Here is a 22,893-nt window from a genome sequence, read left to right as displayed (position 1 = left end):
CAGTCACAATGAAGGAGCAGTGAAGTAACTGTGTAATTTGATTTGATTTATTATTGTCACATGTATTAGTATGCAGTGAAAAGGGAGGCACTGTGGCACATTGGTTAGCATTACTGCCTCACAGCGCCAGGGACCCGGGTTCAATTCGCGACTTGGGTTACTGTCTGTGCGGAATCTGCACGTTCTCTCAGTGTCTGCGTGGGTTTCCTCCAGGTGCTCCAGTTTCCTTCCACAGTCCGAAAGATGTGCTGATTAGGTGCATTGGCCATGCTAAATTCTCCCTCAGTGTACCCGAACAGCCGCTGGAGTGTGGCGACTAGGGGATTTTCACAATAACCTCATGGCAGTGTTAATGAAAGCCTACTTGTGACAAATAAATAAACTTTTTAAACTTTGTTTCTTGCGTGCTATACAAAGCATATCATTCATAGGAAAGGAAGGGAGAGGGTGCAGAGTGTAGTGCTACAGTCATGGCTAGGGTGTGGAGAAAGAATGGATTGTCTGTGAGTTGGAGGCACTAGTGTTCCCGTGCTCTTGTTGCTTCTAATCCTCACTGGTCATGGAGGCTGCAGAGCTGGGAGGTGCCAGTGAAGTAGATTCTATGAGTTGTTGCAGTGCATCTGACTGGTAGAATGTATGGAAGTGGTGGTGGGCTACTGGATGTGGGGGATGGATATAGAGTCTTGTCAAAAGGATGGCGCCTCCAACAATGAGTTACCCGTCAGCATAACGTCAGGAACCTCAGCTTCCAAATAACGAGTTAAAACCCTGAACTTCCCGAATGAAAGGCAAGTGTGCTGTCAACCAAGCCAAGCTTGTCGCATTTCCTGAGGCTAAAAACAAAATACTGCAGATGCCGGAATCTGCAACAAAAACTGGAAATGTCTGCGGAGAGAGGATAGACCCAACGTCGAGTCTGGATGACCCTTCATCAGAACTAGAGATAAAGAAAATGTGTCAAAGGACAACCTGAGGAATGTGGCAGAGAGTCCTATTGAGGTGGGCCAGGGAGGACCAGATGGAAAGAGAGGTTTAGAAATGGACAAATAGCACGATGGAAGAAATTAAAATTTAAAATACATACTAAAATGTAAAGTAATGGATTAATATGATAAAGAGAAATGAAATAAATGGAAATGGAGTGGAGTTGAAGGATAATTCATACTCCAAAGTTAAACTCAATGTTTCTTGAGGAGCTAGGTGATGATTGCAGATTTGGCTTGAGGACATGTGGTGGGTATCTGACCCAAAAGTCCAGTCTGAGGATTTGAGCCTGATGCCAACACGCATAATTGCCCGCTTTAGGCTTGGAACTCGCTGTCTGGGGAGGTAGTGGAAGCAGATACGATAGTGACTTTTAAGAGGCATCTTGACAAATACATGAATAGGATGGGAATAGAGGGATAATATCCCCGGAAGGATAGAGGGTTTTAGTTCTGATGGGCAGCATGGTCGGTGCAGGCTTGGAAGACCGAAGCGCCTGTTCCGGTGTTGTTACTTTCTTTGTTCTTTGAGGATATAATTGGTAGAAGGAATCTTCTGCTACATACCCTAGATAAGGATCTCGTAAGTGTAACCCTCCGTGCTGAACGTGGGATCTTCCCAAGAACATTCCAGCAATCTACTGATCTTTTGCACATCACACACCAAGAATCACCAAATATCTGGCTCAAATTAAATGCCTCAACACAAACCAATGACAAATAGAGGAAATATTTTCTTGGTAAATCGCACTTTGTCTGACATTTGAAAGGTTAAATAATTCTTCATCCAGTACATTACTGTGTAATCTCATCTCAACAACTTCCACCCATTATAAAAGATTTAATAGCAGGATACTTGGAAAACAATGGCGGGGTCGACCAGACTTAGCATAGAGTTATGAAAGGGAAATCACGCTCGACAAATCTATTGGAATTCTTCAAGGGTATGACTAGTAGAGATGATGAGGGGAAGCCAGTGGGTGTGAACTTGCAGAAGGCTTTCGACAAGCTCCCACTCAAGAGATTGGTGTGCAAAATTAAAGTGCATGGGATTGGAGGCAGTGTATTGACATGGATAGAAAACTGGTTGGCAGACAGGAAACAAAGAGTCGGAATAAACGGTCTTTTTCCAAGTGGCAAGCAGTGTGACTAGTGTATGGTGCGCAAGAAACAGCATCTGACCTGTTTACTACCAAATGAGCTGTGATGGACTAGGTGGCATCGAATAGTTACAGCACAGGTGAAGGCCAAAAGAGAAAATGCTGGAAAAACTCAGCAGGTCTGGCAACATGTGTAAGGAGAGAAAAGAGCTGACGTTTTGAGTCCAGATGACCCTTTGTCAAAGCTAAAAAGGAACAGGAGGAGGCCATGTTCTCTAAATGTTTCTTTCAAATATCTTGATCCTACTTCTTAATACACACTGTACTATCAAAAATACCAGATTTTTGATTTATTATTGTCATGTGTATTAACATGCAGTGAAAAATATTGTTTCTTGCGCACCATACAGACAAAGCATGCTGTTCATAGAGAAGGAAACGAGAGAGTGCAGAATGTAGTGTTATAGTCATAGCTAGGGTGTAGAGAAAGATCAACTTAATGCAAGGTAGGTCCATTCAAAAGTCTGATGGCAGCAGAGCAGAAGCTATTCTTGAGTCGATTGGTACGTGACCTCAGACTTTTGTATCTTTTTCTCGACAGAAGAAGGTGGAAGAGAGAATGTCCAGGCTGCTTGGGGTCCTGAAGTCTGGGGTCCTTAATTATGCTGCCTGCTTTGCTGAGGCAACGGGAAGTGTAGGCAGAATCAATGGATGGGAGGCTGGTTTACGTGATGGACTGGGCTACATTCACGACTTTTTGTCATTTCTTGGGGTCTTGGGCAGAGCAGGAGCCATACCAAGCTGTGATACAATCAGAAAGAAAGCTTTCTGTGGTGCATCTGTAAAAGTTGGTGAGAGTCGTAACCGACATGCCAAATTTCCTTAGTCTGAGTAATGAGGTGCTGGGAATGGGAAACAGTCATTGGCTAGTTAGTCAGTTGTGGCTCCAAGTTCACAATAACTTCCATTCGGAAGTATTTGTCCAACCGCCCCCCAACTCCCAACCTTAAGCTTTTCCTCAACATCACACTGATGTTAAGGTGGGAGTTTGATGACCATTTTACAGGTGAGGTCAGCAGTAGACCTGACAATCTGTCATCCACCTTGCTCCCTGCACCCACCAAGCCCTCTTGTCCACATGACTACCAGGAGTTAAAATCTAGGCAAATATTTAATCCTGGATCAACACATAACTGAACTGGTGCCAGGTAGAAAGACAAGTCCAAACACCGAGTACTAAAAGTTACATTTTCATTCATGCTATTCAAGCACTAACGTTGCCATTTTAATTACAGCTTGTCATAGTGATCCCTCATGTAATCAACACACAGGTCATTCTGGCAGTCGCTCCAAAATTAGATACCGATTAACTGACTGGCCCTTTCTGGGATCCTGTTCCTTTGACAACACTGCCCAGAATGGCCATTCACCTTTCAGCAGCCTGATTTGATTTGATTTATTATTGTCACATGTATTAGTATACAGTGAAAAGTATTTTTTTTGCACTGTACAAAGCATATCATTCATAGAGAAGGAAAGGAGAGGGTGCAGAATGCAGTATTACAGTCATAGTTAGGGTGTAGAGAAAGATCAACTTAATGCGAGGTAGGTTCATTCAAAAGTCTGATGGCAGCAGGGAAGAAGCTGTTTATGAGATGGTTGGTACTTGACCTCAGACTTTTGTATCTTTTTCCCGACGGAAGAAGGTGGAAGAGAGAATGTCTGGGCTGCGTGGGGTCCTTAATCATGCTAGCTGCTTTTCCGAGGCAGCAGAAAGTGTAGACAGAGTCAATGGATGGAAGGCTGGTTTGCGTGATGGATTGGGCTACATTCACGACCTTTTGTAGTTTATTGCAGTCTTGGGCAGAGCAGGAGCCATACCAAGCTCCAAGTTGGAGCTGGCTAGATGGGTGGAGAACTGGCTTGGTCACAGTAGACAGAGGGTGGTAGTGGAAGGGTCTTTTTCCGGCTGGATGCCTGTAACTAGTGGTGTTCCGCAGGGCTCTGTATTGGGACCTCTGCTGTTTGTGATTTATATAAACGATCTGGAAGAAGGTGTAACTGGGGTGATCAGTAAGTTTGCGGACGACACGAAAATGGCCGGACTTGCAGATAGTGAGGAACATTGTCAGAGGCTACAGAAGGATATAGATAGGCTGGAAATTTGGACAAAGAAATGGCAGATGGAGTTCAATCCAGATAAATGCGAAGTGATGCATTTTGGTAGAACTAACATAGGGGGGAGCTATACGATAAATGGCAGAACCACAAAGGGTGTAGATATGCAGAGGGACCTGGGTGTGCAAGTCCACAGATCCTTGAAGGTGACGTCACAGGTGGAGAAGGTAGTGAATAAGGCATATGGCATGCTTGCCTTTATAGGATGGGGCAGAGTATAAAAGTTGGGGTCTGATGTTGCAGTTGTATAGAACGTTGGTTCGGCCGCATTTGGAATACTGCGTCCAGTTCTGGTCGCCACACTACCGGAAGGACGTGGAGGCTTTAGAGAGAGTGCAGAGGAAGTTTACCAGGATGTTGCCTGGTATGGAGGGGCTTAGTTATGAGGAGAGATTGGGTAAACTGGGGTTGTTCTCACTGGAAAGACGGAGGATGAGGGGTGACCTAATAGAGGTGTATAAAATTATGAAAGGCATAGATAGGGTGAACGGTGGGAAGCTTTTTCCCAGGTCGGTGGTGACGTTCACGAGGGGTCATAGGTTCAAGGTGAGCGGGGGGGGGGGGGGGTTTAACACGGATATCAGAAGGACATATTTTACACAGAGGATGGTGGGGGCCTGGAATGCGCTGCCGGGCAAGGTGGTGGAGGCGGACACACTGGGAACGTTTAAGACTTATCTAGCCACATGAACGGAGTGGGAATGGAGGGATACAAAAGAATGGTCTAGTTTGGATCAGGGAGCGGCACGGGCTTGGAGGGCCGAAGGGCCTGTTCCTGTGCTGTATTGTTCTTTGTTCTTGTTCTTGTTCTCAAGCTGTGACACACCCAGAAAGAATGCTTTCTATGGCGCATCTGCAAAAGTTGGTGAGTGTCTTGGCTGACATGCCAAATTTCCTTCGTCTTCTGAGAAAGTAGAGGCGTTGGTGGCCTTTCTTAACTATAGTGTCGGCATGGGGGGGGAATCAGGACAGGTTGTTGGTGATCTGGACACCTAAGATCTCGACTATTTCTACTTCGTCCCATTGATGTAGACAGGGGCATGTTCTCCTTTATGCTTCCTGAAGTCGATGACAATCTCCTTCACTTTGCTGACATTGAGGGAGAGATTATTGTTGCCGCACCAGTTAATCAGATTCTCTATCTCATTCCTGTACTCTGTCTCGTCATTATTTGAGATCCAACCCACTACCGTGATGTTGTCAGCAAACTTGAAAATCGAGTTGGAGGGGAATTTGGCCACACAGTCATACGTGAACAAGGATGTCCACTGCTTGCTGAAGTTTAGGTCTCACTAAGAGTCTCTCAGATCAGACTGTGGGAGTATCGAGCTTTTAGCTTCTTACCTCCCATCATTTTTGCAGTTCCACAAGTTGAAATTTGGAATATTGCAAGCAATTTTGGGCCCCTTATCTAAGGAAGGATGTGCTGGCCTTGGAGAGGGTCCAGAGGAGGTTCATGAGAATGATCCCAGGAATGAAAAGCTTGATGTATGAGGAGTGTTCGAGGAATCTGGGTCTGTACTCAATGGAGCTCATTGAAACTTACAGAATACTGAAAGGCCTGGATAGATTGGATGTAGAGTAGATGTTTCCATTAGTGGGAGAGACTAGGACCCGAGGGCACAGCCTCAGAGTAAAGGGACAATCCTTTAGAACCAAGACGAAGAGGAATTTCTTCAGTCAGAAGGTGGCGATTCTATGGAATTCATTACCACAGAAGGTTGTGGAAGCCAGGTCATTGAGTGCATTTAAGAAAGAGACAGATAGATTCTTGATTGGTAAGGGGGTCAAAGGTTATGAGGAAAAGATGGGAGAATGGGGTTGAGAAACTTATCAGCCATGATTGAATTGCAGAGCAGACTCGATGGACCGAATGGCCTAATTCTGCTCCTATATCTTATGGTCTTGACATGCTTGAAAGTGAGGTCTTGTGGCGCAGTGAGTACCATCCCTATGGCTGGGCCAGAAGCTCAGGGTTCAGGTCCCATTTTGGGACTAGATGGTCACGGAGGGAGAACTCATAATGTGGCCAACCAGGCCTGGAAATCCTTCCAGTACAACTGATGGCAGGCGGTCAGAGCAGGAGAGTTTCCTGGTCAGCCCTGACTGCAGAAAGGAATGGTAAACCAGAGCAGTTCTTTATCGAGCATAGTCATGGACCAATCCAATGGAAATCCATGGTTACCAATGGCCTCATCGGAGTATGGTACCAAAAGGAGGAGGAGGAAACTCTTGATGAGAAATAAGCTGCAAGGTGCCGACCTCTGTCCATGACCTTTTCTCAGTCCTGGACTTTTGTCTTTGGAGTTTTTTTTCCCTCAATTTTCCAGTGCAGCTGTCATTCCACTCCCAGTTCCCTGATAGGTGCCTCGTGTTGCCTAGTGTGTTAGGAAGCCACGGGGAGACATTTTTAATTCTCAGCTTCTGCTGCGTTAGTTAATCTCAACAGTTGCAGCACCACGTGCTAGACTTAGCATCCACACCTGCGGAGAGAACTAAAATTGTTGCCCCTCGAGAAAGTGTAGGTGTATTGATGCCAGGTAGAGACAAGACTGGGGTTAAGATCCATCTCCAAGGTCAAACCGTTAACCCCCCATTGAAGGTCATACATGAAGAATGGAATATTGATGGGATGCGGCAGCAGGTAAGTACCAGCACCTTCAGAAATGGACGCAAGAATAACGCAGGATCTGCTGAGAGCTTTCAGAAGCAAAATATTCCATGGTGATTTTTCTCAGTCAAGTTAAAGTTTATTTATTAGCGTCACAGTAGGCTTACATTAACACTGCAATGAAGTTACGGTGAAAATCCCTTAGTCGCCACACTCCGGCACCTGGTTGGGTACACCGAGGGAAAATTTAGCATGGCCAATGCACCTAACCTGCACGTCTTTCAGACTGCAGCAAGAAACCGGAGCACCCGGAGGAAACCCACACAGACATGGGGAGAACGTACCGACTCCGCACAGACAGTGACCCAAGCCGGGAATCGAACCCAGGTCCCTGGTGCTAGCGAGGCAGCAGTGCTAACCACTGTGCCACCCCAATGCAGTCTGGGTAACTTTTTCGAACCATAGAATCCCTCCAGTGCAGCAAGACACCATTCAGTCCATCAAGTCTGCACCGATTTTCCGAAAGAGCATTCCACTGAGCTGCCCCTAAGTTATTGAACATCAAAAAGGTATGGCATGAAAGATTCACACCAACATCTATAATGCACCAGAGTGCTCTGACAAATTGCAGGCAGAATATTTGAAGCAGAATGAGCCTCTTCATGGGGAGAAGGGGTGGGTGGGATGGGGGGGGGGGGGGGGGGGGGGAGGTTTGATGCATCACCTCAAAACCAGTGTCAGCGGTGGAGGGATAGCAATGATGAGCAGGGTCTTTGAAACATTATGTACTGGGTAAATAGCATTACTGCTAAACTAACCTGTCAGAATATAACACAAACATAGAATGCTGGACAATCTCAGCAAGTCTGACAGCATCTGTGGGGAGAGACTAGAGCCAGCGTTGAGTCTATAACCTCATTTAACCTCATCACGGGCTCCATTTTTGCCTGCTGTCTTTATATCTCAATTTCCTATTACATGACAGCAAATAGTTTTCTTAGTGGGTGAATGATAAAATATTGAGGGAGAGAGAGACGGGAAGTCTCCACCAGGTAGCGGATCACCATGAGGCACAAAAAAAAACGGGGAATCTGGGGCTGATTCACTGAGGATCTCAAAGGAGGAACTTGAAATAACTCCTCAGAGACCGGTGTCCCTTCACCAGATTCCCTTTATTTACAAACTTGTCTCCAGTCCTAAGAGTGCTTCAGGTACAAAGTCCGAATCCGGAGGGTCAGCAGCCCCGAAGCTCCTCATTATATACACAGGTGAGACTCCCTGATTGGGCAGGCAATCATTACCTCAATCAGGGAGCTCGTACTCCAAGAGGCCAACCTCATGGGCCTCGTTGAGGTCATTACGGAACTCATGTCCCATTCCATAACATCCCTCATCTTGATGTACACATAATACATGATGGTTGTTGGTTTTGCCAGAGCTTTTAATGATTCTTAGACATTAAAACATGGAAAGTGGTCATTTGGGGCCGTTTAAGAAGCCCATGTCAGTGTTTACCTCCAAATAAACAAATAGTCCTAATCGCATTTACCCACCCTCTTCCAACGTCCCATTACCATCCCCCCATCCAACCTTCAAATAGTAACATCATTTCTGCTTCAATCACTGATGCTGGGAGAGAAATCCACTGTCTCAGGAATCTTCTGCGTAAAATGGTTTTATTTGTTTCCTCTCTTTACATGTATTTAATTTTATCCTCTTGCCTTGACCCAATTACTGCAACCAGTTGGTTCTATCTATCTTGTCCTGTCCGATCATAATTTTAAACACTTCCGTGGCCTCATAAACGGTGTTGTTCAAACAAAAAGCCCTTTAGGAAACAGTAACACACAAAGATCTGAGAACCTTGGAATCAGCTACTCCAGGATATTACCGGGGTCAGAATGTTTCGTCACCCCTGATCACCGTTGAACATGATGTGGAGATGCCGTTGAACATACAGAAAGATCATCTTTCTACCGGGACTTGATGGATTGAGTTATAAGGAGAGGCTGAATAGGCTGGGACTTTTTTCTCTGGAGCGTAGGAGGCTGAGGGGTGATCTTATAGAGGTCTATAAAATAATGAGGGGCATAGACAAGGTAGATAGTCAATATCTTTTCCCAAAAGTAGGGGAGTCTAAAACTAGAGGGCATAGGTTGAAGGTGAGAGGGGAGAGATACAAAAGTGTCCAGAGGGGCAATTTTTTCACACAGAGTGTGGTGAGTGTCTAAAACAAGCTGCCAGAGGTAGTAGTAGAGGCGGGAACAATTTTATCTTTTCAAAAGCATTTAGATAGTTACATGGGTACGATGGGTATAGAGGGATATGGGCCAAATGCGGGCAATTGGGATTAACTTAGGGTTTTTTTTTTAAATGGGCCGCATGGACAAGTTGGGCCATAGGGCCTGTTTCCATGCTGTAAACCTCTATGACTCTATCTCCAGCTTGCTTCAGTTCATTGCAAAACATTGACATTATTCCCTGATGGATCCGCAAGGAGGAGGCTTTTCTTCATATATAATTGATCTGGGAATAGCAATTCTCAAGGTTGGAGTTCCGAAGCACTGCACCAACTCTGGATGTTGGCCAGTGAAAGAGCTGGACTGGGGCCATCACTGCACTTAACATCAGTGGAATATTCTGACGTGCTCCAGTTGCTCTTGGAAATAACCCACTTCGCCAAGAACGGGGACAAAGCTCCTTTGTGTCTGCAAGCCCTTTACTCGGTAACATTATCAAGGTACCACAGAGTAAATGTAGCTTCTGTACCTCTTCCAACGTAGCCCTGATGGCCAAGTAATGCGAGATACACGCTGCAGGGGAATGTCCGTTCATGTATTACAAACTCTTCTCCCCCATGGCTCAGCTGTTTCCTGCCCTGAACAGCAGAGCTGAGCAAACAACGTTGTGCATTCATATAGCGCCATTAAACATAGTTTTTAAAAAAACACCTCACAGGAGCATTATCAAACAAAACTGGGCACTGAGCCCCATAAGAAGATATGGGTGGCACGGTGGCACAGTGGTTAGCACTGCTGCCTCACAGTGCCAGGGACCTGGGTTCGATTCCTGTCTGTGTGGAGTTTGCACGTTCTCCCCGTGACTGCATGGGTTTCCTCCGGGTGCTCCAGTTTCCTACCACAGTCCAAAGGTGTGCAGGTTAGGTGGATTGGCCATGCTAAATTGTCCCTTCGTGTCGGGGAGACTAGCTAGGATAAATGCATGGGGTTATGGGGTAGGGCCTGGGTAGGATGGTGGTGGGTGCAGACTTGATGGCCCGAATGGCCTCCTTCTGCACTGTAGGGATTCTATGATATTAGGGCAGATGGCCAAAGGTTTGTTCGAAGAGATAGGTTTCAAGGTGTGGCTTAAAGGAGAATAGAGAGGCAGCGAGGCAGAAAGGTTTAGGGAGGGAAATCCAGAGTTTAGGGCCCCAGGCAGCTGAAAGCGTGATCATCAATTAAAATCAGGACACGCAAAGAGGACGGAATTGAGGGGAGTAGAAGATGTCACATGCAATCCCTGGTTTGTGCTGCATCAACTAATCCCAGCTGGGACAATACATGGGAGTGGCACAATCAAGCTTGTACTGAATTAAATGAAGGATTGGCACACACACACACGCACACATGGATTCCTACTCCTAATTGATACCTCATTTCCTGAGGTAGATGCAGTTGACATTTACTTTTGAGGGTGGCAGATGAAGTCTTTAGGTCATATCTCACGTTATATTCCACCATGGGCTTTAAAAAAAAGGAGGGACATGACAAAGATTTGAGAAAGAGAGTGAGATATCATGTATGAAGTCCTGCTCACTGTTACTCATGTCCTCCTCCCATTCCCACAAATACAACTCCCTAGCTCTCAACTTCAAATCCCTGCCTGTTTTGTCCCACCTCATCTCTGAAGCCTTTCGAGCTACACCACTGCTTTTCTGTACATTTGCTCCCTTCACGACAGGCGAGAGTACCTTTGGTTAGTAAGTTGCTGCTATTCTCGCACTCTCTCTCCCCACTTTAAAAGACCGCAGCCTATCTTTCTGTCACTTACGAAATCTCCCATCAGTGTTGGACATCCTTGGAACATTTTGCCACTCAAGACGTTAAATAAACACAAACGGTGTCCCTGCTGTTAATTTTATGAAGGTCTATGCTTTGAAGGTGGTTTGGAATAATTTTAAGAGTGTAAACAGGTTCACTGTGAGGTCACTACTCAAACTCTACCCTCGACAGGAAAGCTATCGCAATCGGGTCAGGCGATCATTTATCACAAGTCAAAATTAACTCTTGCCTTGCTGAATAAAACTCTGTTTCCCACTCAGGCAAAGCTGTATTGGTGGGCTTGTACTGTGGAAGGATGCGCAAGAAGTGCTGAATAAGCTCTGTGATCTATACTCCAGTGGCCAGAATTCTCCGACCTCACCCGCGGATGGAATTCTCCGGTCCCACTGCAGTGAATGGAGGCCGGAATTCTCTGACCTCACCTGCAGCTGGGATTCTCCAGTCCCGCTGCAGTGCATGGAGGCTGGAATTCTCTGACCTGACCTGCGGCTGGGATTCTCCAGTCCCACTGCAGTGAATGGAGGCCAAAATTCTCTGACTTCGCCCACGGCTGGGATTGTCCGATCCCGCTGCTATGAATGGAGACTTGGCTGAGCGCCAGATTCCCCGTTCTCGCTGGCAGCGGGGACATCAGTGAATGCCGGCCACTGTCTTTGCAATCCCTGCAACACAGCTTTTGGTAACTAATAGCACTGATATTGGATCACGGTTCCTATTCATTGGGGTGGATGAGAGTAAGCTTTGACATGTGACCCAATTATCCTGATTGACTGAATATCGACCGGCTTTCCAATCGTGGGGAGGTCGAATCGATGTGAGTGAGGCTGAGTCCACTGCAGTAACAGCTTGCTTCAGGTACCAGCATACTGAGGCACGGATGGCCTTTTAAACCCGCTCAAACTTTGCATATATATCCCGTGCTTTCAACCTCCTCCCATCTTTGTGCGGTAGTGCAGGCTCCAACATGCCTTGCTCTCCCCAACCCCTATCCCCCTTGTCAAAAGTCAATACATTTGGCAGTGGAATAGGGCGGGGAAGAGAGAAAACAGAATCAAAACAGGAGCTCTGCGTGACTCTTATACAATGGCTTGCAGTTTAAAGTTGAGCAACTTGGGCCCAATGGACTTGGCCAAGAGATATGTAATGAGACACCTCTCCCAGGATAGTTTTCCCAATGTGCAACAGGTGACATATAAGAAGATGTCATGGAAACCTACAGCACAGAAATAGGTTATTTAGCCAGTCATGCATGTGTTGGTCCCCCTTATTGTGCATCACTCTGTAAGTTTCTCATCGATGTGTATCTGTCCAATTTCCTTTTAAAATTATTAATGAAATCAACTTCCACCGCTTCTATGGATAGAATGCTCCAGTTCCCAATAACACGGACTGAAAGTATTTCTCTGCCTTTTGCTTCTAGATATTTTGCAACGATTTTGAACCTATTCACTCACTTTCCAGACAGAGTAGCTGTTTTCCATCTACTTTATCAAAACCTCTCATCGTCTTGCAAACCTCCATTCGTTCACCTTCTCTGATCCAAGAGAAACGTCCTAACTTTTCCAACTTTGTCAGAATTGAAGTTCCACCATCCCTCATAGCATGTCTGTGCTGGGGTTTCTCCCCATTGAGCCAAGAAGAGAGGCCCTTGTGAAACTCTGTGCTCCCTGCACCCACCACCCCCCCGCCACCTCCCCCCTCCGCCAAGCTGTCAACCGTGTCCGCAGTTGTGGAGAATTTCCTGAGGAGCCGAGAAGGTGTCACATGGCAAGAGGATCATGAATGAATGGGGCTTGGAAAATGATCATTGCCGTATGCCTGACTTTACCCCAATGCCTTCCACCCCAACCCAATATAGTATCAGTCAAACGCCATCAATCCAGAGGGCCTTTACCGCTCTTCCCACAGTTTGCAATTGTACTTCTTCCCATTCTGCTAATTGAGGCATTTAAGATTATTTTTTGTAAATTAGTGAGATAGGATCATAGAATCCCTACAGAGTAGAAGGAGGCCATTTGGCCCATTAAGTCTGCGCCGACACTCTGACAGAGCATCTTGCCCAGACCCACCCCTTGCACCATTCTCTTAAGCCCATGCATTTACCCCAATAATGCACCTAACCTGCACATCTTTGGACTGTGGGAAGAAACCCACGCTGACACTGGGAGAACGTGCAAACTCCTCACAGACAGTCACCCAAGGCTGGAGTCGAACCTGGGTCCCTGGCGCTGTGAGGCAGCAGTGCTAACCACTGTGCACCCTTAGATAAGGGTAAACTTTCCTCTAGTGGGCATGTCCAATGCAAGGGGAAATAATCTTAAAATTGGAGTTCGGATATTTTGAAGTGACACCTGGAAAACCTTCTCCAAATGAAGAATAGTGAAATTCTGAGACTCCTTCCTCCAAACAGCTGTTGAATCGAGTTCAGTTGAAAATTTCCAAACTGCAACTGAGAGATTTTTATTAGGTGGTGGTATGGTGCGGGGGGGGGGGGGGGTCACTTCACTCAAACCCTTTCTTCTTGTTGTCTTCCACCTCCAACCTCCAAGAACCTGTGGACAGTATGGTTAGCACTGCTGCCTCACAGTGCCAGTGTTCAATTCTGGCCTCGAGTGACTGTGTGGAGTTTGCACGTTCTCCCCATGTCTGCGTGGGCTTCCTCAGGGTGCACTGGTTTCATCCCACACTCCAAAGATGTGTGGGTTAGGTTGATTGGCCATGATAAATTGCCCTTAACGTCAGGGGGATTAGCAGGGTAAATACATAGTGTTATGAGGATAGGGCCTGGGTGGGATCGTTGTCAAGGATGTGCCGAATGACCTCCTTCTGAACTGTACGGATTCTAACCTCCGTAAAATCTACCTCTGATTTCACCCTAGCTCACTTCTCCTCACGTCTCTTCCCAATTCTCCCACTTGGGACTTGTTTTCTGCTACATCTGTAGTTGGATTTGCTTGTTCCTTGTTGATGGTGGTATATCATTAAACATTGTCCTGATACAAAAAAGTGTATCTGCCTCTGTACACCCTCAATATGCGCTCAACAGTCAGGACAATGGCTGGAATTTTACCGCCTCGCCCGCCCCAGAATCGGGGCAGGCGAGGCTCGCAGAACAACATTCTCCATTGGCCTCGGGCGGGATCTTACGAGCCTTGGGCGAGCGAGGCGATAAAATTCCTTCCAGTATTTCAGAACAACAATTGATGAGCTGGAAACTAACAAAACCAGCCTGTTTGGGATTTCAAAATTTCCCTGGACTATCATAGAATGAGACCATTTGGCCCATTGAGTCTGTACTAACCACTATCCCACCCACGCCCTATCTCCGTAACCCCACATATTTACCCTGCTAATCCCCCTGACACTAGGGTCAATTTAGCATGGCCAATAAATCTATCCACTTGTTGGAGGATGAAGTTGGGACCATCTTGTCCTGCAAGCAACCAGGGTGGTCTCTCTCAGAGTATTGACAGCAAGGTTAAATTGAATTTGCAAAGCGAGTTTGAATCCAATCAATAGCTTAAGATACTGATGAGGGCCCACTGCAGTATTTCAAATGCAGCACATACTGGCCGTAATTAGCTTAGCCCCTTATTCATCAAGATTACCATCAAGAACAAAGTGCAACTTTGAGCTGAGTCGCTGGAATGCTCTGCATTCAAAATGTGTCTTAGATTGAATCCCACTGCCCCCAATTTACAAAACGTAAGCGGAGATTCGATTTAAATGCTCCCAGCTTAAATCAATCACCTGGTGCAATCCCCAGCCATACAATGAGGCAAGTGCCAGCTACGTTCCTGGGCCGTAACAAGTTAGCCTTCCTCAGCAGAGATGCTACAATCAGCCTTGGCGACCCTCAGTTAAAGAGAAGATAAATCAGTCAGACTTTCCACTCCTGATCCCCGTGTAGAAGCTCTGCTAGAAACTGTATATTTTTGCAGTCATTTGGGTGGTGCCAGGATTAGAATCGCAGAATCCCGACAGTGCAGAAAGAGGCCATTCAGTCCATCAGTCCTGCACCAACTCTCCGACAGAGCATCTTACCCAGGCCCAGCGGTTAGAGTTGCCAAGATTTCATAGTTCATGTGAAACCCAGAACAATGAATGTAGGGCAGGTTATCCAACTATGTTGGTATCAACAACAACAACCTACATTTGTATAGCCCCTTTAATGTGGGGGATTAGCAGGATGAATGCATGGGGTTGCGGGCATGGGGCCTTGGTGGGATTGTTGTCAGTGCAGACTCGATGGGCCAAATGACTTCCTTCTGTAAGAATTCTATGATAATTCTAAGACCCCATCCCCATAACCCCACGCATTTACCCTGCTAATCTCCTAATCCACACATCTTGGGACACTAAGGGGCAATTTAGCGTGGCCAATCCACCTAAGCTGCACATCTTTGGACTTGGGAAGGAACCGAAGCACCCGGAGGTAACCCACGCAGACAGAGGGAGAATGTGCAAACTCCCCACAGACACCCAAGGCTGGAATTGAACCTGGGTCCCTGGCGCTGTGAGGCAGCAGTGCTAACACAATTAGATGGATTGACCATGCTAAATTGCCCCTTAGTATCCAAAGATGTGTAGGTTAGATGGCTTAGCCATGGTAAATGTGCAGGGTTACAGGGATAGAGCTGGGGAGATAGAGCCAGGTTAAGATACTCTGTCAGAGAGTGGGTGTAGACTCGATGGGCCAAATGGCCTCCTTCTGCACTGTAGGGATTCTATGGTTCACCAATTAGGCTTGGCCTTGTTTTCAAATCCTTCACCGGGCCTCGCTCCTCCTTATCTCTATAATCTCCTCCAACCCCACAACCCTCTGCAAAATTTGCACTCGCTTAATTTTGGACTCGTTAGTATTCCCAATTTTAATCACTCTACGTTTGGGTGGCCAAATCTTTAGTTACCCAAGCCCCAAACTCTAGAATTCCTGCCCTGCACCTCTCCACATCCATTTTCGCCTTAAAGACTACCTCTTTGACCAAACTTTTGATCATCTGCCGAAACTTTATCACCTCGTCCGCCCCAGAATCGGGACGGGCGAGGCTCACAGAACGGCATTCTCCATTGGCCTCGAGCGGGATCTTACGAGCCTCGGGCAGGCTTGGTGGTAAAATTCCGGCAAATATCTCCTCATACAGCTGGATGTCACAATTTGTTTTATAACGTTCCTGAGAAGCACACTGGGGTGTTTCATTACATTAAAAGGGGCTGTTCAAATATAGGTTGTTGTTGTTGATACCAACATATTCATTGTTCTGGGTTTCACGTGAAATACGAAAGCTTGGGTGAAGTACCAGACCTGTGGAGCCTATAGGAATACTGTCTTCAAGAAGAGGAAAGAACATTAGCCAAAGAAAGAAAATGTACGTGTCTTCTAAAGTTTATCAGTGTCACACGTAGGCTTACATTAACACTGCAATGAAGTTACTGTAAAAATCCCCTAGTCGCCACAGTCTAGCGCCTGTTTGGGTACACTGAGGGAGAATTTAGCATGGCCAATGCACCTAACCAGCACGTCTTTCGGACTGTGGGAGGAAACTGGAGCACCCGAAGGAAACCCACGCAGACACGGCGAGAACGTGCAGACTCCGCACAGACAGTGACCCAAGCCGGGAATAAAACCCGGGTCCCTGGCATTGTGAGGCAGCAGTGCTAACCCACTGTGACACCCTGCCGGCATTCTGCACCATTTCTGGAAATAGGCCCGTGACGAATGGCATCTTGTTTTTAGTAACGTTATTTGGGTGAAGTATTTCGCCGTGTCTGGGTGAGAACTCAGTCACATCCCTGAACCCTAACCGCAATCTCAAAAGGCTGCGTATTCTAGTCAGACCAGCTTGCAGCATCTCCCCTATCACTCCAACATCATCGGTAGCCAGCAAGAATATTTGAGGTACAGATTATCAGCATCACAACTGGGAATCATAGATCCTGATAAGAATAAAAAAAGGTAGCAGACTGTGAGAGACAGAACTATTTTTGAATTCCTGCAGCTTCCTATATCTTTTTGAAACATCTCAGAGGACTTCACATAGACCGAGCTGCTTTGGAGAGCAACATACGCTAAGGCAGCTGCTATTTTTCACCTCGCCAAGTTGCACAGATGGCAGGAAAATGATTGTTTATTCTGTTTCTGCTTCAGTTGTGAGGGAAATATTAGCTAGTGTCAGGAAGGCTCACTGCTCAACTTCAAACAATTGACATAGAATCTTCTGGATCCACCAGAATAGGCAAAAATCATTTCATCAGCGGCACAAGCCCTGACTGCATGCAGCACTGGAGCCTAGAGTATGAGCTCAATTCCAGAACTCTAGACGCACATCACATTTTGTGGGCGGCACAGTGGTTAACAGTGTGGCAACAATAATCTCACCCTCAATGTCAACAAAATGAAGGAGATTGTCACCAACGTCAGGAAGCTTAATGCCCCTGTCTACATCAATGGGGACGAAGTAGAAAGGGTCGAGAGCTTGAAGTTTTTAGGTGTCCAGATCACCAACAATCTGTCCTGGTCCCCCCATGCCAACACTATGGTTAAAAAGCCCACCAACGCCTCCACTTTCTCAGAAGACTAAGGAAATTTGGCATGTCAGCTACGACTCTCACCAAGCTTTACAGATGCACTATAGAAAGCATTCTTTCTGGTTGTATCACAGCTTGATATGGTTCCTGCTCTGCCCAAGACCGCAAGGAACTACAAAAGGTCGGGAATGTAGCCCAATCCATCAAGCAAACCAGCCTCCCATCCATGGACTCTGTCTACACTTCCCACTGCCTCGGCAAAGCAACCAGCATAATTAAGGACCCCACGCACCCCGGACATTCTCTCTTCCACCTTCTTCCGTCGGGAAAAAGATACAAAAATCTGAGGTCACATACCAACCGACTCAAGAACAGCTTCTTCCCTGCTGCTGTCAGACTTTTGAATGGACTTACCTTGCATTAAGTTGATCTTTCTCTACACTCTAGCGATGACTGTAACACTACATACTGCACTCTCTCGTTTCTTTCTGTATGAACGGTATGCTTTGTCTGATAGCACACAAGAAACAATACTTTTCACTGTGTGTTAATATTTGTGACAATAATAAATCAAATCAAATCAAAACCAAACTGCTACCTCACAGCGCCAGCGACCCGGATTTGATTCCCAGTTTGGGTCATTGTTTGTGTGGAGTTTGCACATTCTCCCCATGTCTGCGTGGGTTTCCTCCGGGTGCTCCGGTTTCCTCCCACAGTCCAAAGATGTGCGGGTTAGGTTGATTGGCCATGCTAAATTGCCCCTTAGTCTCCCACAGTTATGAGGATTAGCAGGGTAAACGCGTGGGATTAAGGGGCAAGCTGTAATTGCTGTAAGCGCTGTAATGTTCTATGTTCTAAGCTTGACTAAGAGTCCATGCAGACTCAATGGGCTGAGTGGCCCCCTTCTGCACTGTACGGATTCTATTATTTTATTCTATGACCATCCAGACCCAAAGGAGAGTTTGCTGCAGACCCACACTGACCATTACCAGGATGTTTTTATTTTAAATTAGAGAAAATTAACTGGTCCCTTGTGTAACTCATTCATCTGCCTGACTGAAAGGTCATGAGTAAATTAACTTATAGAGAGTCCATTTCTATACAAAGTGCTTTCATAGAATCCCTACAGTGCAGAAGGAGACTATTCGGTCCATCACGTCTGCACCGACCACAATCCCACCCAGGACCTATCCACATAACCCCTTGCATTTATCCTAGCTAGTCCCCCGACACTCAGGGGCAATTTAGCATGGCCAATCCACCTCACCCGCACATCTTTGAACTGTGGAAGGAAACCGGAGCACCCGGAGGAAACCCACACAGGCACGGGGAGAATGTGCAGACTCCGCACAGACAATGACCCAAGCCAGGAATCGAACCAGGGACCCTGGTGCTGTGAGGCAGCAGTGCTAACCACTGTGCCACCGTGCCACTTTAGGGATTATTTGCACTGTTCTCAGAGATGAAACCAGTTTTAAAAATGCTTTATTTATATTTTTAGTGATTTGGTGGCTTTTTATCCCCCTTTCTCTTCCTATTGTGAAGGTGCTGACTCACTGCAGTAGGTTTTCTGTGCCCTCCCCACATCTCAGCCTTAAGTGTCCCAGTCTTTACACAGGAGCCCAGTAGATTCTGACCGTCAGCCTGCTGCTACTCAGCCAAGCCTCAGCCTAGTCCTCGTCAAAGGATCCCAATACACCATTTACTCTCCAGGAGGGTTCACTGAACAAGGATAGAAGCGAGGTATTCCCCGAATGATTTTTCACCCTTTTGATTTGATTTATTAATGTCACATACAGTGAAAAATATTGTTTCTTGCGCGCTATACAGACAAAGCATACCGTACATAGGGAAGGAAAGGAGAGGGTGCAGAATGTAATGTTACAGTCATAGCTAGGGTGTAGAGAAAGGTTGACACCCTCACCAGGTACCCCCTATTCGAGCCCAGCCAGGAGGGAGGAAGCAAAGTGTGGAGTAATTACAGCTGTGATCCCTTTACCCCCTCAGACATTGCAAAAAAAAACACACTAATTTCAGAGGTTATGCCAGAAAGCTTTGCAGAAATTTCAATTATCCTCAAAGAAATGATCTATCACCAGAGAGACAGAAATTGCAACTTCACTTCCCCCCCTACTGCCAATGAATTGATTGTAAAAAGAGCAACAATAAAAAAGACATATGAATGAAAGTTGCATTGTCAAAGACAGGCAGCAAAACCCGAATGTCCAAGGCTTCGAATCATTCAAAACTAAACAAAGAAAATGGGACACACCGGATTTAACTGCCCCACCAAAAAAAAATCACCCTCCCAGGGATGGGTTGGGATCACCCCGCTGGATGGACCCGACAGCTTAAACAATAAATCACCCAACTCGCTGCGTGCCCCACACAGAGAGAGCCCACTGATTGTCAATTTCCAACAAGCAAGGTAACTGACCAACCGGAACACATCCTTCTGGATTCACCTTGATTTAAAATGAAATGAGTTGGGGTTTTTTTTTAAAAGAAATGGTCTTTTTATTAAATTTGGTTTGAAAGCTGCTTACTTACGTTCAGCTGGACTGCTCATGTCCCCCCTCCCCTCGGCGTTCAGATTCAGCGCAGGATTCCCATCCGAAATGTATCTTTGGAACACTGACTGGATACAATCCTGAGGGGCGCCCTGAAACTGCCCGCTGGGCGGGGCCTCACCTGTCAACAAAGGCAAGGGAGTAGGAGGGACCCGTTGATGGATGGAAAGGTTGACCAATCATCATAGCTGGGCTATGATTGACTGCTGAGGTGTTGCCCAATGGCAGGCTGAGTGGGCGATACCTTTTGTCCACATGAAGCCACACCCATCAACCTAATTTTAAAGCAATCTAGATCAGGGGATTTTTTAAAGTTTATTTATTGGTGTCACAAGTAAGGCTTACATTGATGTGGAGATGCCGGCATTGGACACAGTAGACACAGTAAGAAGTCTCACAACACCAGGTTAAAATCCAACAGGTTTATTTGGAATCATGAGCTTTCGGAGCGCTGCCCCTTCATCAACTCACCTGATGAAGGAGCAGTACTCTGAAAGCTTGTGATTCCAAATAAACCTGTTTGACTTTAACCTGGTGTTGTGAGATTTCTTACAAGGCTTACATTAACACTGCAATGAAGTTACTGTGAAAATCCCACAGTCGCCACACTCCGGTGCCTGTTTGGGTACACTGAGGGAGAATTTAGCATGGCCAATACACCCTAACCAGCACGTCTTTCGGACTGTGGGGGGAAACCGGAGCACCCGGAGGAAACCCACACAGACATGGGGAGAATGTGCAGACTCTGCACGGACAGCGACCCAAGCTGGGAATTAAACCTGGGTCCCTGACGCTGTGAGGCAGCAATGCCAGCCACTGTGCCACTGTGCAGTTGAGGGGGAGGGGGAAACATGGGAACAGAAGGAGGTCATTCACTATCAGGAGACTGTTTAACTCTAGCATAGCTTATCTGTTCCCTTACCACACCCCCCATCCCCCCAAATTTTACCCATGCTCCTTATTAACCTCACCTAATAAAAATATCTTTTGGGGCACACCACAGTTGCACTGCTGCCTCACTGTGTCGAGGACCCGGGTTCGATTCCAGCTCTGAGTGACTGTTTGGAGTTTGCATATCGCTGTGTCTGCATGGGTTTCCTCCCACAATCCAAAGATTTGATTTGATTTGAATTATTATTGTCACATGTGAAAAGTATTGTTTCTTGCGCGCTATACAGACAAAGCATACCGTTCATAGAGAAGAAAAAGAGAGAGTGCAGAATGTAGTGTTACAGTCACAGCTCGAGTGTAGAGAAAGATCAACTTATTGCAAGGTAGATCAAAAGTCTGATGGCAGCAGGGAAGAAGTTGCATTGAGTTGGTTGGTACGTGACCTCAGACTTTTGTATCTTTTCCCGACGGAAGAAGGTGGAAGAGAATATTTCCAGGGTGAGTGGGGTCCTTAATTATGCAGGCTGCTTTTCTGAGGCAGTGAGAAGTGTCGACAGAGTCAATGGATGGGAGGTTCGTTTGCGTGATGGACTGGGCTTCATTCACGACCCTTAGTGGTTTCTTGTGGTCTTGGGCAGAGAAGGAACCATTCCAAGCTGTGATACAACCAGAAAGAATAGTTTCTATGGTGCATCTGTAAAAATTGATGAGAGTCGTAGCAGACATGCCAAATTTCCTTACTCTTCTGAGAAAGTAAAGGTGTTGGTGGGTTTTCATAGCTATAGTGTCGGCATGGGGGGACCAGGACAGGTTGTTGGTGATCTGGATACCTGTAAACTTGAAGCACTCAACCATGTCTACTTCATCCTCATTGATGTAGACAGGGGCATGTCCTCCACTACACTTCTAGAAGTCGATGACGACCTCCTTTGTTTTGTTGACATTGAGGGAGAGATTATTGTCATTGCCCCAGATGTGCAGATTAGGTGAATTGACCATGATGGGGGGGGGGGGGGGGGGGGGGGGGGGGTGGTGGACCTGGGTGAGATACTGAATTGGTGCAGACTCAATGGGCTGAATGGCCTCCTTCTGCACTGTAGGGATTTGATGATTCTAGGATCTCAGTCTTCTGAAATTTAAACTGTATCCCTTTGTTTCTTGGGTTCAGCGTCAGAGAAAATAACTTTCTGTCATTGCAGAATGGTAGAGTCCCTACAGTGCAGAAGGAGGCCATTTGGCCCCTTGAGTCTCTGCTAATCCTCCTCACCGACACATCCATGAATACGAAGGGGCAATTTAGTATGGCTAATCCACCTAATTCGTATGTCATTGGACTGTGAGAAGAAACTGGACAACGTGAAGGAAACCCACGCAGACACGAGGAGAACGTGCAAACCCCACACAGACAGTGACCCAAGGCCAGAATTGAACCCGAGTCCCTGGTGCTGTGAGGCAGGTGACCACACTGCCACCAAATAGACAGTGCAAACTCGGACAGACAAATCTACACAGAGCACTGAGATTCACAGCAATGTGCATTGACGTAGCACCTTTAACATGCTAAAAACACCCTGTGGTGGTTCTTTGAAAGAGTTATCCAGTTAGTCTCAGACCTCCACCATTCCCCACAGACCTTAAATTTTCTCTTTTCAAATGTTTATTCAGGATAGAATTCTCCCAAAAGATATCCAAGTGTTGCCTCCAGCGGGAGAACCGTTCCGGTGGCAGCGTGGTCAGCGTTGCTGCCTCACAGAGATCCCGGAGCAATTCAGTTCGCCACCCCTGGAGCCACCAGTCTTCGGGCAATTAGGACAAGGCTTGCCTAGGTTTACCAACCCTCCTAGAATGACCAGGAGCCCATTCCAGAATCGACCTCAGTCTCCTGATGGCCAAACAAAGCATTCTGGGAGCAGGTCAGCTTCTGGCAATGGCAGTCAGCACTGGCCACCAGGTCAGCATGCACTTGGG

At 46.5% G+C, this 22,893-nt stretch overlaps 1 protein-coding gene across 3 annotated transcripts in view; it reads right to left on the bottom strand.

Annotated features, from left to right (window-relative positions):
• Positions 1–20,169, bottom strand: part of LOC144511193 (kelch-like protein 25) — a 44,824-nt gene extending 24,655 nt beyond the window's left edge. Inside the window, exon 1 of one of the 3 annotated variants that reach the window (XR_013500761.1) lies at positions 20,015–20,169. The gene's annotated coding sequence lies outside the window, so the exon portion shown is untranslated. Of the gene's footprint in view, positions 1–20,010 lie in introns of all 3 variants that reach the window. The other 2 variants (XM_078241265.1, XM_078241266.1) reach the window with 2 other exon arrangements.
• Between the last annotated feature and the right edge of the window lie 2,724 nt (positions 20,170–22,893).

This window comes from Mustelus asterias, chromosome 24 (assembly GCF_964213995.1).
Source record: "Mustelus asterias chromosome 24, sMusAst1.hap1.1, whole genome shotgun sequence".
NCBI classification, from domain to species: domain Eukaryota; kingdom Metazoa; phylum Chordata; class Chondrichthyes; order Carcharhiniformes; family Triakidae; genus Mustelus; species Mustelus asterias.
This window is presented reverse-complemented; position numbering and strand designations above follow the sequence as displayed.